General features: G+C 46.4%; 1 long non-coding RNA gene across 1 annotated transcript in view; it reads right to left on the bottom strand.

Moving 5' to 3' along the window:
• Positions 1-1144: 1144 nt before the first annotated feature.
• LOC110341081 overlaps positions 1145-18317 on the bottom strand; it is a 41235-nt gene continuing 24062 nt past the window's right edge. Inside the window, exon 2 of the long non-coding RNA XR_002382975.2 lies at positions 1145-1637. This is a non-coding gene — a long non-coding RNA (uncharacterized LOC110341081). The remainder of the gene's footprint in view (positions 1638-18317) is intronic.

Raw genomic sequence — 18317 nt, forward strand, 5'->3', positions numbered from 1 at the left:
TCTGTGTGTGTGTGTGTGTGTGTGTGTGTGGTGTGCACGCGCATGTGTATATGGAGGCAAAAGATCAACACTAGGTGTGTTGTTCAGTTTCCCTCCGTATTTTTCAGACAGGATCCCTTACTGAGCCTGGAGCGCATTGATTTGGTTATGCTGGCAGGCTAGCAGGTCCCAGGGATCCCCGTCTATCTCCACCACCTCCCACCAGAATCACAGGTATCTACTGCCAACGCTGGCTTTTACATGGGTACTGGGACCAAACTCAGTTCCTCACACTCGCACAGCAAGTGTGCTTACCCACTGAGCCACCTTCCCAGCCCCAGACTGCAGCTTTTTTTTCTTTAAGATAAATAATAGAAAGCCAGTTAAAACCAAAGCTCCATACAGGCTACCTGAGGAACTGGAGAATGGAGAATTGACAGGGAATGAGAAGGACCTCAGAGTTTCCAAATGAACCGGCCCTCAAATTAAAACTCTTTTCTCTCAGATGCTCAGAGACAGCCAGCCAGGTAGGCACACCCTTTTGTCTAATGAAACCCATAGACACAGTGGCCTCCATGCCCAGAGGTCGTGAGCACCGGGATGGTGTTAGCAGCTGCCTCCCACATGTGACATCTCATACTGGGCTCACCCCCCCTACACGCCCCCCCCCTTGTAAGGGCCTCACTGGAGCAGAGAGAGCCAGCTCTGAGAAAGGTCTGTGGAGACCCATTGCCAGCAGGGGAAAGCGATGCAGGCCACTGCCACTGATGCATTTGGTTCAAATGTCAACATTCCAATCAAGCCTACCCAGAACTGTCCTCATCTGCTCACTTGACAGGGAGACATTGTCTTTTCCTGCTGACCAGATCCACTCAAAATATGCCACTTGGGCACAAGGGATATCTGGAGCTCGGGACAACTGAGATCCAACAGATGTGGGGAAAGTTCTCACACTTCTGACTGCAAAGCTCACTCAGAAGCTGCCGTAAGCAAGACCATCCACTACAGGCCTACGGCCGGACATATAGGCCAATGCAATACAAGAGAGAGTTCAGAAGGAAACTCTTACATTCGTGGTCAACTTGATTGTTGTTTTTTCCTGACGAGGGTGCCAAAATAATTAAATGGGGGAGAGAATAATGTTTTCAACAAATGGTGAGGAGAATGGAATTTGACATTTTCATTGCATCATACACAGGCGTTAACTGCAAATGGATCACAGACATAAAGGCAGTAAGCAGAATTCTAAAACTCTTAGAAGAAAACATGGGGGACATCTTCATGAACTTAGGCAACGTCATCCTGGCACCAGCACAGGTGGCAATGGGCACTGCCCTGTCAACTTTTCATAGGTTAGAGTCATCTGGAAACAGTGTCTATCAGATTGGCCTGTGGGCTAAGGCTGCGGGGCAGTTTCTTGGTTAATGATTGATGTAGGAGGACCCAGCCCACACTGGGCAGGTGGACCTAAGGTGTCCCAAGAAAGCCGCTGGGAGTAAGTAGTTTTCCTCCATGATCTCTGCTGCAGTTCCTGCCTCCATGTTCCTGCCTCAGCTTCCCTCAGTGATGGATTGTACTGTGGACATGTAAGCCAATAAACTCTTTCCTCCACAAGTTGCTTTCGGTTGTGGTGATTTATCACAGTGCTAGAAAGCAAACTAAAATAGACAGAATTATTCAAGGATAATCCACAGATCTGAAGAAAATATTTGCAGTTCATAGCCCTAGTAATGGACTCATTGCTAGAACAAATAAGGAATCTTTTGTGTCAATACAAAAGCACATATCACCCAACTTACATACGCAAAGGATTCAAATGAGATGCATAGATGTCTATTAATGATACGAAGAGTCTCAGTATCACCAGCCACTATAGAAGCGCTCACTAAAAAGTACAGTGAGATGTAAGCCACGCCCACAAGGATGGCTACAAACAAATGTAAAAAGGGTTTTGTCATTTGTGTGGGATATGACGAGAAAAGGGACAATGTAAGTGAAGCATTTGAGGACTGGAGAGATGACTCAGCAGTAAGGACACTTACTGTTCTTACAGAGGACCCAGGTTCAGTTCCCAGCACATACATGGCAGCTCACACCCTCCTTAACTCAGTTTCCAGGGGATTCAGCTCCCTCTTCGAGTTCTCACAGGCACCAGGCATGAATGCATACGGTGCACATACATATATACATGCAGACAATACATATATAGACAAATCCATTAAAAATTGAGGCATTTGTCTTCTGTTTCACAAAGGCTGTCACAATATACCCAGTGTGTGATTTCACATATCCAAGTTTAAAACAAAGACCTAGAGGGAGGGTTGGGTGAGTGTTTCAAGAGAGAAAGTGGGGCGAGGGCACAGGAGATTTTGTGCATTTAGGGGGTCTTTTGTATTACTTTACCACAATTCAACAGGTGTGTTATTAAATACTAATCTGATAATGAAATAGTTTTTGGAAATAAAAAAATCCCCAGCAGCTTCCATTTAAGCAGCTGTCTACAGGTGGTCTGGATACTCAGGGTGGTCAAGGTGAAGGTAGGATGCTTGTAGGAAGGATGTCTGATTTGGAGCTAGGTCACTGGGTATGAGCTGGTGTGACTGGGCAGGGAGCTGTGGGAATTCAGGTAGAAACAGGGCAGCAGTGTGACAAGGCCCAGCATTACCTAGGATATAAAGGTTGACAGTATGTTTGATCGCCAGAGCAGACTCATTTTGGATCTGTCTTGATGATGAAATAGCAAACATCTGGCAGAACAGGAGAAGGTTTATTTCACATGGAAAAGGGAAAAAAGTAAAAGAAGAGAGGAGAGAGGGGGAAGAAATAGAGATATGGGAGAGACAAAGAAAGCAGGGAAGGGAAAAGGAAGGGAGGGAAAGAGAACAGGGGAGGAGGGAAAGGGGAGGGGGAGGGGGGAGGGAGGGAGAGGTCCAAAACTCTAGGACCATATTTTAAGCAACTAGACCCATTAAAGAGAGGCAAGAGTTCTAGACTTGACCGGGCTCTGCCATTTCCTTTTCCCTGAGATATGTGACCATTTGAAACAGCTACCATGGTGTCACTTACTCCTTGATAATCATGTTCTCTGCATCATTATCCAATCAGGCTTCATACACAGGTCAAAGTGTCTTTCAAAGTAGCCAGCCGCCTGCAATTGTGGCTTCCTCTATGAAGAGCAGTTGTGTACACACGGGAAACACTGGAGTCTTCTACCTAGACGCCTCCCGCCCCCGCCCCTGGCACCTCCTCTCCAGCTTCATCTTGGAGAGGCAGGTTTCAGACTCAAGTTTCTAGTTGGCTTTGGCCTTGAGGAGCCCAAGAAGGGTCCAGCTTTGCTTCTGAATGGGACAGCCTCGGTCAAGTCCATTGTGCACACATATGAGGTCCTGGTGTGGAAGTGCAGCCAGGGCAAGGCATTCCCATCCATGGTTTCTGGAAACACAATCTCACTTGCCATATGCTCTGGGAAGCGTTTATAAAAGCCAGTCAGTGCAGTGGTAGCAGAATGTTTTCAAGGATTTGTGTCTTCCTCCCAGCCAGGACCTCTTGGAGTCATGATACTGCCTAAAATGAATTGCTGGGGCTCTGAAGTCCACCAAGCCAGGAATACAGCCAGTGTGACTGCCCGTCCTTTTCAGTTTGAAACTAAATGAAAACTTGGGTTGTTAGCCTGAATTAATTATTTAATTTGAAAAAGAAAACAAACACCAAACAACCAAGCCAGTCAAACCTATGCTAAGTCAAACCAGCTGGGGGGTATGTTCTGTTGGTTTTTGTTTTCAGCAGAGAAAGCTGGTGTGGTGAGGGTGTCATAAACAGAACCGGGAGCTGTGCTGGCTCTTTGCAGAGGCAGCAGCATTCCAGAGATGGTACAGACAGGGAACCTTGAACCTCGGCAGCATTTCTTCCTCCATGAAAGCCCAAAGCTGGCACTGATGAGGATAATATAAATAGGCTGCAGTCTGCAGCAAGGACATACTACCAGCCTTTAAATGTCTGCAGGGCCCTTGAGCAGAGGGAAAAAGCCAAGCAGGCAACCCTATGCTCTGCTTGCACTAACCCAGAGGCAAGCATTAGTTACACACACCCTCATACCTGAGAGGCTCAAGGTGAGTCATTGTGACTACAAAATGCTATTTATTTATTTTCAGTTCTTGCCTGTTGGTTCTTTCCCCTTTCAAGCAAATTAATAAAAACTCCTTCCAAGTTGTTAACATGAGCTGATATCTCAGCTTTTATGCCTGAAGGACTTACTATCACATCTTCATGAAAGATGCTACAATTTAAAAATATTGGAAGTTATTTGCGTGAGAACAGCCACCCTTCATAAATACAGCCTGAACAAGGATGCTACACCATCGGTTAATCTTACAGTCATTGCAAATGAGAAGGATAGAAGACTTGCAGATAAATGACTTTGTCTGTAGCCAGAAGCAAAGTGTGTACAATAAAGCACACATTCAATCGAACACAAGAATAAATCTACTTCATGTTTTCTCCTTGTATAGTGTGCTTATGAAAACCAGGCCAGTCTGACAAGTGTGTCGTTCTAATATAAGCAGCACTAAGATGTACACAATTCTTCTTCATAATTAATATATTAGACAAATCATCTCTGAATCATTTAGGCAAATCATTCTTCCATATTCATGGTGAAGGCAGACTTCCCTGCCTCTTATCTAAGTGACAAACAGCCTTTTGCTTCCATTGCCTTAGATAACTACAGGGACTTCTATTTCCAAGTTGTTCTTAATAAGGGAAAATTTCACAGTGACACATGTTTGTGTTTCTAATCCCCAAAATACTAAATATACATTTGAGATACAAAGAGAACATGGAAATTCTACTAACCAACCATGGAAAATGGCATCGGCTAGGGTGGGGGGAGCCAGCTAAGCTGGTAACATGCTTACCTGGCAAGCATGAGGACCTGGTCAGCCAACTTGAAAAGCTCCAGGTCAATGAGACACCATCTTAGAAACCAAGATGGAGGCTGTGTATGGAATTCAGCTTTTAGGTATTTACCTGGTATGCACAAAGCCCTGAGTTTGATCCCCAGCACTTCACAACACAAGCTATGGCAGCGCATACCTACAGTCCTAGGACATGGGAAGCTGAAGTAGGAGGACCAGGAGTTCAAGTCCAGCCTGTCTAAAAAATCCACAAGTTTCAAGACTGATGAATTTGAATTTATAAATAAATTTTACATCATTCATTTTTATTTTGTATGTAAGAGTGTTTTGTCTGCATGCATGCGTGTGCGTGCGTGCGTGCGTGTGTGTGTGTGTGTGTGTGTGTGTGTGTGTGTTTGTGTGTGTGCCATGTGTATGCATATATGCAGTGCCCGAAGTGGTGGGAAAGGATGAAAGGATGTCAGATGCCCTAGACCCAGAGTTATAGATGATTGTGAGCTGTCATGTAGATGCTGGGAACTGAATCCAGATATTGTGTTAGAACAGCCAGTGCTCTTAACCACTGAACCACTTCCCCAACCCCACAAGTAGTTAAAAAAAAATCAGCAACAAAAAGGTAGGCTACATCCTGAGTATACATACCTTCAAATACACAAGCATACATGGAAACACACACACATACACACGATGACATAACCCTTGGGGTCCCGGAAGCTGGTGGAACTTGAAGCATGCAGCATGGATACAGAGCCAGGAGCAGACCAGCTGATGAGTTAAGACTCCAACTTGCAATTCAGCTATGGAGTCGAGGACCAGGCACTGTTTTACATCCTTATTAACTGAAAACAGTTTGCTAAACAAATTCTCAGCAAAACAAGCAAACAGAAAAGGGTACTTATATCTAAGATCAGCATGAGCCTGTCAAGCAGCAGTATGCAAAATGTAAAAAGATTGACTTTGGACGTAGGAGCCCTGTCTTGGGAATGAGGAAACTAAAAAAAAAAAAAGGTGATTTGGTTTCCCATGTTAACAGTAAAATAAATTAATTGATTAAAAATAAAAATTAAAGAATTGTATTCATTTTCCACTCTAGGAAGAGAATCCAGTACATAACAAACCTTAGTTAAAACTGAGGTCTTACACACACACACACACACACACACACACACACACACACACACACACAAATTCCTCTCTCCCAAAATTTGGTCCTCACATAGCCCAACAGTAAATCCTCCCCACCTGTTTTTCCCTTTGTAACTGGGAATAGAAGCATCTTAAAGGAGGGTTGTCATGGAGATTTGATGCTGATGTGATAACTGAGCTGATGGTTATCAGTTAAGCTGCCTCAGGCTATAATGTGAAAGGAAAATCCCCTTCCCCTGGTTTAGAAACAATGCATTTTATTGACTCCAAGTCTTGTTGGTTTCAAGATTGGGTTGGTGGAACGGTGAATGGTCAGCCAGGGCTTCGGTTCTCAGGGCTTCTCTGGATTCTGCTGTCTTCTGTGACCAGGCTGGCTGCCTTCATGGCCCTGAGATGAGTGGCAATACCAGACTGTGTGACTTCTCCCTCTCAGAAGCTTCCTCTCTCCAAACACCTAGTCCAGGCCTCAGCTGCCCCCTACTGGATTAACAGCCCCACCCAGTAAGTAACTGACATGCTTGCAGCTGCTGGGGAACACAGCTGCTGCTCCATGGGACAGTGGAAGTATGATGCTATGAAAGATGACTGTCACCATGAGGATGCTCACAGTGTAAGGATTCAGGCATTACACTGGCCTGCCCCTGTCACCTGGCAGAATGCTGGCAGTACCCTGGTCAGCCCAGTGTTCCATGGTTGCCTAGTCTGCATGCAGGTGCAAAGGACCCTTTAAAAGAAAGACCCCGCCCACTTATGCATTCTTTCTGCTCTCTCTCTCTCTTTTCCCTCTTTCTTTACCCTCTCTCTTTCTTGTTGTTCCTTTGGGGCGGACAGGAGTTTTCCTGTCTCCCTCTTCTCTTCTGTCCGTTCTCTGTCTCTGTCTCTTTACCTCTTCTCTCTTTCCTTCCCCCTCCCTCCCCTTTCTAATGAAACTTCTCACTCAAGCTCTGTCTGCCTGGCGTGTTTGTCCCCTGTCTTGGTCACCCTCACCCACCATGTAATCCACCAAGGTCTGGCTCATGCTTTGTCACAACACACAGTATAGTCACAGAGCTTTGTCCCAGCATTTGATGTTATCTTCATGGCATCTTTCTCTGAGTCTAAAGAGGGGTTTGGTTGAAACCAGAAAAAGACCCCTTCCTCTGGTTTTTATTTATATATTTTTTAAAGATTTATTTTTGTTTTATTTGTGTGTGTGTGTATGTGTGAGAGAGAGAGAGAGAGAGAGAGAGAGAGAGAGAGAGAGAGAGAGAGAGAGAGAGAGAGATACAGGCAGAGTGAGCACATACCATGCATATGGGTGCTCACAGAAACCAGGAGAGGGCAAAGGACCCCCTGAAGCGCTAAGAAGCATGTTCTATGTGCATGTATGTCTGCATACCATGCAGAGGTGAGAAAAGGGTGTCAGATCCCCTGGAACTGGTGTTACAGACAGTTGTAGTTGCTATGTGGGTGCAGGGACCTGAACCCTCGTCCTCTGGAAGAAAAACCAGTGCTCTTAACCGCTGAGCCATCTCTCCAGCCCCTGATCTGTATTTTTTGAAAAAAAGCAAAGGAATGTCATTTCTCCAAAAAGACACTATAATGCCAACATCCATTTTATCTCACTGGCCAGCCTAGATCATTAAACTCTGCCACCTCGTGTTGTATCATCACCTCTAGTCCAGTGAGATGTTGGGTTCTAAGAATTGTGGGAGTTGCTGGGACAAGTTTGAGGGCATGGTGCTGCTATTAGCTGGCACTCGTCATCCAGCTCATCTATCTCTGTGGCTCAGAGACACAACAGGAAAAGTCCCCTTCTGTCAAGGCCAAGATACCACCTTGTCCCTTTGGCTTGAATGTGAGCTGTCCCCTCTCCAGACTTATGTGCTGAATATCTGTTTCCCTGCTCAGGGCGCTGTTTTGAGAAGATGCAGAAACTTTGAAAGGTAGGGCCTGATTGAAGGAACTAGGTCACTGGGGTAAGCTGTGCCTTTGAAGGTTGCACAGGGTCTCCAGCTCCCTGTCCTCTGCTTCCTATCATGAGTTAAGACCCTCCTCCACCACACTGCTACTGTGATGGGACTATGTGTGGCCATGGATTGGAGCCCTCTGAAGCCATGAGCTGAAATACATCCTCCTTCAATTGTTCATGTCAGGGATTGTGTCACAGTGATGAGAAAAGCCACTCATCACCACAGCCGTGTCAGCCACATTCTTCTCCTTGATGTCTTGGGATCAGGACCAGCACATGCCAACTTCATGGCCCTTGCATTGGCATTGATTCTCTAGACACCTGGCTCCTTGTTGGACCAACATCCCCTAATCAGAAAGGAAGGTCTCATCTTTCCTACAGGCAAAACAGTACCACCTCCTACTTCCTGAACTATGTTAGTGGTGGTTTTGTGTTTTGGAAAGTCTTGGGAGATATTTGAATACACTGTGTAAAGATATGCTACTGTGACTGGTTTAATAAAAAGTTAAATGGCCATTAGCTAGGCAGGAGGTATATCTGGGACTTCTAGACAGAGAGATATCTGGGAAGAAGAAAGGTGGTATCTCCAGAGAACACAGAGGAAGCAAGACATGCAGGAGAAGAGGAAAAAGCCGTGAGTCACAATGCAACAGGTAGATGAATAGAAATGGGTTAAGTTATAAAAGCTAATGGGACAAGCCTAGGCTATAGGCCAAGCTTTCATGATTAATAACAAGTCTCCGTGTTGTTGTTTGGGAGCTGACAGGACAAAAAAAAGACTCTTTATAGGAAAGATTTTGTTGTTTTTTGTTTTCTTACATGTGACTAATTGCCATTTGTCATATTATCTTAGTTGACTGACAGACTCTTTGCTTGTAATCCTGCACTGGAACACAAATATATTAACACAGAGACTTAGGTTTTTATTACTATATCCCCTCATGTATGCTGCTTCTGTCTGTTATGCTCCAGTACAGATGAAATGAAAAAGCGAGTGTCATAGATTGTCACAATCCCCAGCACATTCAAATCTCTGGCAAGTCCTGCATAATTTGCTTAAAACCTGTGTTTCTCAAATCTGACCACTTAATCCCTGTGTGTGTGGGTGTGTGTGATGCTAACATTTCACAGAACTAAGATTTGCTAGATATCACTATGGGAAACACTGGCCTGCCAGCGTCTTGTTTTACAGGTGAAGAAACTCAGGCCCAGATGAGTTCAGGAAGCTTCCAGCATACATGGCAAGCCCATGACCCTTAGGGCAGAGCACAGTTTTCATTCCTATTCAGAATTCCTTAGCTCCAACCACCCCATCCCACCTGCTGTATTGATTGAAGATCATTGGGGCTAATTATAGCAGACATACCAATCGATAAAGCCATCAATGAGTATTAATGGGCCATCTATTTTGTTCCTGTCTATTGGCATCTTCATTGTGACACCCAAGGCTTGGGTGACATTTTTATGGAAGACACAATTTTTCAAGGGCTGTTGATTGATTCCTTGAAGCCTGGGGTTCACCCACAGATACATTTTCCAAGAGTTTGGGCTTCATTGATCTGGGCTGCTCAATGACCCCACTCTCTGTAATTTTATTTATTTTTCATGTTAGACTGCTCTCACCTCTTGGTACTTCCTTCCAGCTGTGTCACAGTTATTGACTGAGTGGGATTTGACCTTCTTTATGAACCAAAGAAAATGCTCTTCAGCATTTGGGAAACAAAGGGAGACTGCTGTGGACAGGGCTGGAGAGAATACCAGGTTGTGCGGGCATCCTAGCTCAGCTATTGGGTCTGTACTGAGAGCCAGCCACCTTCCCACCAAGCTTCCCAGCTGGTCTGTCACTCTTCCAACAGAGGTGTTGTCAGCAGCACAGCACCCGCCTGCAGATCAAAACTCTCCTGAGGCCTCCCTGGTGTGGCAGGCCAGCAGCTTCAGGCACAGCTGTATCCCCTTGGGACACAGGTTCTTTTCAGCTCCCATGGAACACAGTGTCTGGGATGTAGCCCAAACTTGTGTTTCTTCATGAACCTTTCTCAGGTTCCTGTAAGGGCATGGCTGCCTGTATATTCTCACCTCTGAACCCAGGAGCCTGAGGGGCTTGGTCTAGATCCTCTCCAGTAGTGTGTCTCCTCTGGGAGACACTTTTTTTGGAACAATGGTGCTAAGTGACACTTTATCTGTTGCAGATTCCCAAGCCAGTTTTTTTTTTCAGTTTTGTGTCTTCTACCACTACCCAGAACAAAACAAACAAGAAGGAAGCCTGGCAGAGGGCTTCCTTGGATGTGTGGGTGAAGCTAATACAGTTAGAATACAGCAGAGGGGGGCATTCCAGAGGAGACTACAGAGGTCCAGAACTTCTGGGGGTGGGGGAGGAGGGATGACTGACTGTCTCAAAAGAGAAGAGTTGGATGAAGTAACCATGGAGGAAGGGAGGGAGGAGAGAATAGAAGACAGAGGGAGGAAGGGAAGTTATGAGACAGCTGAGCTAGTAGTGCTACAGTAGAATATTACTATTTCTGTGGTTTTAAGTAGGAGACGTGAGGAGGCCCCAGAGCAGACATAGATTATCACGATCCACTCCTTGTTGCTTTTCGGTAGGCTACTCTATCATGGATAGGGGTCTATTCCAGTACCCAGTTCTGGAGATGGAAGGTCTAGGGACTTGTGTGATCACGTCCACTTGTTGGGAGTCTCAAAGCAGCTGCAAATATCGTGTGTGTGTGTGTGTGTGTGTGTGTGTGTGTGTTGGGCGGGGGTTGGGGGGGTGGGGGGTGGGGGTGGACAAAGTTCTTGCCCCATTAGTGCCTCACAACAAGAGCTAAGTTTTTACACATAAAGCCTTGGGGTTGGATCCTCTGAAGGTCCACCAGACCCAAGATAAATGATAAATAGATATTTATTAGGGAAGCACTTATATAGATAAGAGTAAATAACCACTGCGGTCTTCCTGCTCCAGAGGATGCAGTCTCTGCCCTTCTAATGCTCTCTGAAACCCAAGAGAGCAAGAGCCAGAACCTCCTTTACTTTTTAATGGGTCATTTCTGCACCTGAAACCATGCCCGAAGGGTGTGACCGCCACTACAAGTTCACTGGCAAGACAAGATGCCACTATAATGCTCAAACTACACTGCATGGGATTTTGATAGGAGAGCAGTAGGGAGCCATGGAGGAATTGTAAAGATGATGGAGTGGGATCAGATACCAATTTGGGGACCCCTGCAAGCATTTGTGTGAAAGATGTGTTGACTGAGCATGTGTACAAGGGAAGGTGGCAATGAGTAACTTGATGAGAGTTGACACTGTCCTGCCCTGGGAATAGCTTGGGACATATTCAGAGGTAAGTACTTTGTAAGTATAATCTTTTTATTTAGTCTTCATGCTACCCCCTTACAAAGCTGCTATTATCTCTGTTTTATGAATGAGGTTAAATAATTTATGTGAAGGTCACACAGCTGGGTAAGGAACAGAGTCTAGAAGCCATTGGGCAAGGCCAGTGCTCTTAGCTCTTAGATTTGTGTTCCTTACTGCTCTTGACCCCCATAATGATTTCCTGAAGCCAGATCATAATTAGGACTACTATTGCTGGGATAAAACACCATTACCAAAAGCAACTTGGGGAGGAAAGGGTCTGCTTTCGCTTCTATCACTCAGGTTACACTCCACCACGGAGGATCAAGGCAGGACCAGGAGGCGTGACCTGAAGCAGAAGCTGCAGAGAAGCGCTGCCAACTGGCTTAGCCCTCCTTGTTTGCTTTGCCTGCTTCCTTATACAGGGCAGTGTTCTCAGGATGGCACTACATGCAACGGGCTGGGCACTTTCACATCAAGAAAATGCCCCCTGCAGATTCACCTAAGGGCCAGTCTAAAGCAGGCGTTTTCCCCAACTGAAGTTCTCCCTTCACACGTGACCCTGGCTTGCGTCACACTGACAAAAATACTAACAGCACAGGTCACTAGCCACCCACAGCTTTCTGCATTCTAGTAGTACAATGTGAGCCTTCTCCGACCTCCAAGGAAATTTTTTTAAAGATAAGATCTCATGTAGCTCAGGCTGGCCATGAACTCCCCTACATAGCTTAACTTGAACTTTTGATTTTCCTGACTCTACCTCCTAAATTCTGAGGCCACCATCCCTGGTTTAGGCAGTGCTGGGGGTTGAATGCAGGACTTCATGCATGCTGGACATGCATGCTACAAACTGAGCTACATTCCCATCTCAAGAAAGCAAACACTTCTGGTTGATTCAAATAGCTGGTGCTCCCACAGCATGAACTAAGTGGAGAGGACCATCCTGCTTCTGTCATCCTTTGATGTGCTCCTCAGGAGCAAGAGGTTTAATACATTGCATCCTCACTTGTCAGTCAGCTCAATGCAGTCTATTAGGACAGCTCAGAAGGTCTTGAGCCATTTCCTGCTACTCCTGGTCCCAGGGAAAAGATGCCCAGATTCTCCTGACTCCTGAAAGTTACTGGACTGGGACCTTGGCACATAGTTCTGGGAAGCCAAGCTCTGCATTTTCCTGTCCAGTGACCCAGTCCAGGGAACAGCTCAAGTGCCCACCTCTTCATGAGGAGGTCTCCTGAGTCACCACCTTCCTTCTGCACATCACCACAGTCCCAGCAAGTGTATCCAACCTTTTGACACTGAGACATGACATCAGCATCGGCAAATACATGGGCTGCATTCATAATCGGCCTTGGATCCTGCATGCCCAAAGTCAAGATCTCACTTAGCTGCCTGCGTAGCTGGCCATACAGCCTGACTCCCAGAGATACTGTTATTCAACAGCTTAAGTGGTGACAGAGGTAGAAACCACAGGGGACTTTAGAAGACCCAATCCAGATGGAAGGGAAGAACATGTTTCTGTTGTAGCCAGGAAGTGACACTTTCTCCCTCACAGCTAAGTCTAGCTCAGTTTCCTCACTCAGGTGATGGAGTGCAAACAGCTGCCTCTTTAACATGTAAACTCATTCCATGGTGGGAACAGCACTGGGGTGGCTGGGGACCTGCAGAGCCTCTGAGGACTGTTAGGTGTTAGTAGCCTGGCTGCCGAGTGATGTGCTATGAAAACTGGAATAATATAAATTGTCAGCCTCAGCAGAAAATGCTTTCATGGAGAAGTTAATGAGGAAAACGTTGCCTGGAACCAGCCCACCAAATACCCAGCCATATGCATATGCCCCTGGTGGCTCGTCTTAAAGCAATGAGATGCTTTGATCCCCTGCCAACTTCTGCTCCTCTAAGCATGGATGGAGTCTTTCTGGGCAAACTCTTTATTCAGGGTTCAGGAGCATAATTTAGCACAGTAGGGATGAAGCCATTTATTCATTCTGTGTGTGTGTGTGTGTGTGTGTGTGTACTGGATGTTGACATTAGAATCTGTCATATGCTGGACAAGTGATCGACCATTGAACTATATCCATGGACCTCTTTCTTACTTTTCTACTCTTTAGTTTTCAAACAGGCTCCCACCAAGTTGTCCAGGCTGGCTTTGAACTCACTACCCTCCTGCCTAAGCCCTGCAAATAGCTGGGACTACAATCCTTTACTAGCCCTAGCTTCACCTGTACTTTTAAGAAGTGCAGTTTTGTCTTTAAAAGTTTAATCGTGCTGGGGAATAGCTGGCTCAGTAAAGTGCCTGCTGTGCACTAATGAAGACTTGAGTTGGACCCTCAGAACCAATACTAAAACAGTTAAAAGGCTACATATGGTGACCGGCGCCTTTAATCCTAGTGCTCAGTGCCTAAGCTAGCCTAACCAGTGAGCCCGAGGCCAGTTATAGAGATGTTAGCCCAAAAGAAAAGTTGAAAAGAGACCAGGGAACAACGCCTGTGGGTTGACATTGGAGTTCTACACACATGCATGTGTACGCTTGCTATCCACAAACACACCAGGCACACACCCACACAGAAATAAAGTGCAGAGTTAGAATTATGTTTCCACTCAAAAGGGATTGACATTAGCAAGTGTAAAATGTGCTGTTTGGAATTCCAGGCCTTGGAGACCAAATTCGATAGTCCACTAGCCCACATAGCCCTTAAACTTAGATCTGCCTGCCTCAACCTCCTGAGCAGCCAGGATTACAAGCTTTGAGATACCAACCCATCTTGAAATGAAGCACACAGAGAGATATGCAAGTCCCCAGCATGAATGACGGCCCCTAGCCTTCGTCCCACGTGGTGATCGGCTCGGGGTCCCAGCCGCAGGTGTGCAGAACTGGTCTCATCTCACCCACCTGTGACCTCTCCAGCTGCACAGGCTCCACACCTGGCTGTTTCTGGACAAGTCTCAAGGATTTGTTCACGGGTTATTTGATCTGAAGTCTGGGGAAGAAAACCAAATGTTCAAAGATGAAAGTGTTTGTGATGATAGTCTGTTCTTGGGGAAGAGAGAGCTGACTGCCTTCTCCTCCATCCTGATTCACTGGTCTGGACTCTCGGGTGGCTACGCCCCTCCTCAGTAGCAGAAGATGAACACTGGGGTAGCGTTTGCTTCAGTATCCACCTGACTGTTTATCCCATCGGTGGAGCCGGGCCTCAGTGTCCAAACTGCTTCCTGGATGTTCCAGGAAAGTTTCCATGGCAACACCACCTCGCTGTAGGACCAGGTTCTAATTTACCAGTTTCCAGTCCAGGTGGGTTTTTCCACCACCAGGTGGAGACTAGCTCAAGTCTATTCACTGGGAGATTCTTTGCAGATTCAAGAGGCAGCTTGTTTGATTTGGAAAGCCCCTCGGAGGTGGGCTACTCCAGTGATTGTCAAACTCGAGTGATCACAGGCCCGAGGGGCATCTCAAACACACAGCTGCCTGCTTGTGTTTGAGATTAAGGAATCATTGTTTGTCTTGCTGAATGGGATAGCGGCATTTGTGACACAAGAGTGGCTTGCCTTAGAATTATGCAGATAAATATAAAAAGACAAGTAGGTTCCCACAGGAGATGGGAGCATGCAGAAAGATGGGAGCAGGTGTTGTTAATAAAGATGCAGGAAAGGCATAGAGAAAGCACAGAGGGCTGTGCCAAAACTAATGAACGAATAGCCATCGCTGAAGGGCTGGGAGAGGGAATGGTTAGGAACTGACAGGAAGCTGGGCATGGAGGCTCACTCCTGAAATCCCAGGACTTAGGAGGTGACAGCAAGAGAATCTTGACTGTAAGGCCAGCCTGTGTTACACAGTGAGATGCTGATTTCAAAACAAAACAAAAACCTTCCAACAACCCACTGACAAAAGCCAGAGAAGCTGCTGCCATGAGCTGTGTGTGCCCTGGGGTAGAGGGATGGAGAGCTATTGACACCAGGGCAGGGGTTGGCGATGGGTCCTTTTTGAGTCTGTTTTCCGGACATTTTCATGATCAAGTTTAGAGCAGAACAGATTCCCAGGTCCAGCTTCAGACTCACCAGCTCAGAATCCTTTGGGATTGGGGCTTAGTTACTGGTTTTTAAAGATTCCCCAGGCATTTAATCACCAGTTCACGATAGCCTTTCTTCTTACAGAGGAAATCTGGTCCCCAGAGACATTCAGTGACTTGTGGAGAAATCCCAGAGAGGCGGGTGAAACCTGCATCAGAAGGTCAAACACTATCCCAAGGCAGTGACTCGTGACAGCCGGACAACCCCACAGTCCGGGACCACGACATTGTTACTCTGTCCCTCCCAGCACTCCGTGTCTGCTGGGTGTGGTGTAGGACTTGCCCCCACACTGCCTCAGTGGGTCCTTTGAAGACAGGGTGAGTTGGAACATATGAAGTGTTGAAAGCAATGTTTATCAAAATACCCAACCAACGGTAACTATCCTTTTCATCCGTGTTTTTATCTCCAAGCTTACTATTATTTCCTCTTTTTCTTTTCTGAACTGAAGAGCCCGAAGCTACATAAGCTAAACCCTTCCTCCAGTCCCACCCCAGCTAGTAGGAGGTTGGCCACAGGCTGGTGAAGCCCAGGCCCATGTGATTTCTTACCACCCACCTTTCAGCAGGCCAGGCCCTCTTCTAAAGCCCAAGCCGTGCAGGGAAGCCTGCTTCTCAGCCAGCATCCCCCTACTACCTTGAGTGTGGACTGCAGGTGACACTGACATGTCCTAAAAATGCTTTCCTCCTGCTACTGGGGCAGCAGTGAAACTTCAAAGTTTCCTGAGAATAGGTATTATGCCTACACGGTGCTAGCTAGCTACAGCATCCTGCAGAACCTGATATCCCAGATCCGAGACTGCATCTGCCTGTGTGCGCATGAGCACACAGACAGACAGACAGACAGACAGACAGACCAGACAGACAGACACAATTATTTTATTTATTTCATTTTACTGAGTGAATAAGAGACAAGAAAAATCTATCCTTACAAATGGATCCTCTCATCCCCAGTCATCTGACACTTTGCTACTCAGGACTAATACTTACTAAAGTCCCTGTGGAGCCTAGAAATGGCCTCAAAATCCTCAGCTGAGCAGGTCGTACAGCCACATCTCCCAAGCTGGAGTGGTCTTGTGAGAGGAAACGGATGGTGCCGGCAGCTCTTTTGCAGCAGATGCATTTAAAACAGTGGCTCTCAACCTTCCTAATGCTGAGACCCTTTAATGCAGTTCCTCACGTTGTGGTGACCTCCAACCATAAAATGGTTTCCTTGCTACTCCATAACTGTAATTTGGCTACTGTTATGAATTGTAATGTATTAAATATCTGTGTTTTCTGATGGTCTTAGGCAACCCCTGTAAAAGGCCATTCAACCCCTCAAAGGGGTCGTGACCCACAGGTTGAGAACCACTGATTTAAAAGCCCTGCTTACCCCTCAGACAAGAAGGCTATTGTTTGAGGAAGAGATGATCAGAGAGCACAGAGTCAGAAGAGTCTAGCCAGGGTGGATAAGGCTTGCCTGAAGGACTTCGAACAAGTCGTCTACTGTCTCCAGGTGTGAGCCCTGGGCTGGCGAAGGCCACTGCCCTCTTCTCAGATCACCCAGAGAACCAATTGAGAAAGCGTCTGCAGAAGCAGGAGCTGTGGGCCCAGGAAGGTGAGGTGCATGTTGCACAAGCATGGAGACCTGAACTTCATCCCAGAAAGAAGTCAAAATAAATCAGTGCTCTGGTGGGTGTGCTTGCAACACCTACGCGTGGGCACACAAATTCCTGCTATGATCTAAATCATTGCACATGCACAGGTCATTAACAATAAAACAAAGTACCCTGTGGCTACAGATGACACTAACATAGTAAAGACCGTGGCTATATCCTGAGTAACCCTCTCTACTCCCTACCGATTAATCATAAAGGTAGGAAAACTCCCTGGCAGCTGGACTGTTTTACAGCTATCATGACTCACTGAAATATGGGCTCCCGAGTTGACAGTAGGTTGCACGGACTTGCTTTTCCTTGGACCTGCCAAACAATCCTCAAATTCAAACTCTAGTGAGAAAATGCTTCTACCACACGCAGGGACACTCTACCTAAAACTACTGGGTCAAACATAGTTTAGGAAACAGGATCTTTTAGGAGATGGGTGAGACACACATACCCTCCATCGGATAGCAGTCCACGATCAAACCCATTTGATCTGAAAGCCAAAATACAATCGTCGATAGTCAGGGTGAATGAAGAGACTCGGACTGGAGCTGGGTTCAGATCCGGTTTTAGTAACTGCAGCCCTGCTCCTCCCATGCTCCTGTGTTCTGTAGTCAGAACTGATGGGAAAACACGGCTTGTCTCCCACCACTGCCCGACCTCACGGCCGCCATGATCATGACCCCTTCTGTGGCTTAAATGTGAATGTGACTTATGTGTTTGGCTGCATAGTAGGTAGCGCTGTTCTGGAAGCCAGCAGAACCTTTGGGAGGTAGGGAGGAAGTGGTCTCTGGGAGACAGGCCTTGAGGGTTATAACCTGGTTCCTCATCCTGTCACCTACCCGCTCTCTAATAGGCAACTCCATGCTGCTGCCACCATGGCCATTCCTGCTGTCCTGCCTCCCAGGACATGACGGTCTGTAACCTCGAACCTTGAGCCAAAATAAATCCTCAGCATGCTTCTTGCCAGTATTTGGTCACAGCAGTTAAGAAAAGCAACTGGTACAACTCAGTGTTCAGCTCCTTAGCCAGGCTGACAAGGCCTTGGGTGGTTTAACCCCTGCTAGACCGTCTCCTCTATTAGTCCCTCTCAGCAATGGCTCACCTTTGGAAAGGGACCTCTGTGCCAGATGTACTTGGCATTCCCTTGGCCTCCCTTTCATTCCGCAGAAAGCACAATCACTATGAACTACCTCCTGTTACGATTTGAACCTGAAGTATCCTCACAATCACACATATTATGTGTGTTTGAACACTTAGTCCCCAGTTGATG

Source organism: Mesocricetus auratus, unplaced genomic scaffold (genome assembly GCF_017639785.1).
Source record: "Mesocricetus auratus isolate SY011 unplaced genomic scaffold, BCM_Maur_2.0 Super-Scaffold_100676, whole genome shotgun sequence".
NCBI lineage: Eukaryota > Metazoa > Chordata > Mammalia > Rodentia > Cricetidae > Mesocricetus > Mesocricetus auratus.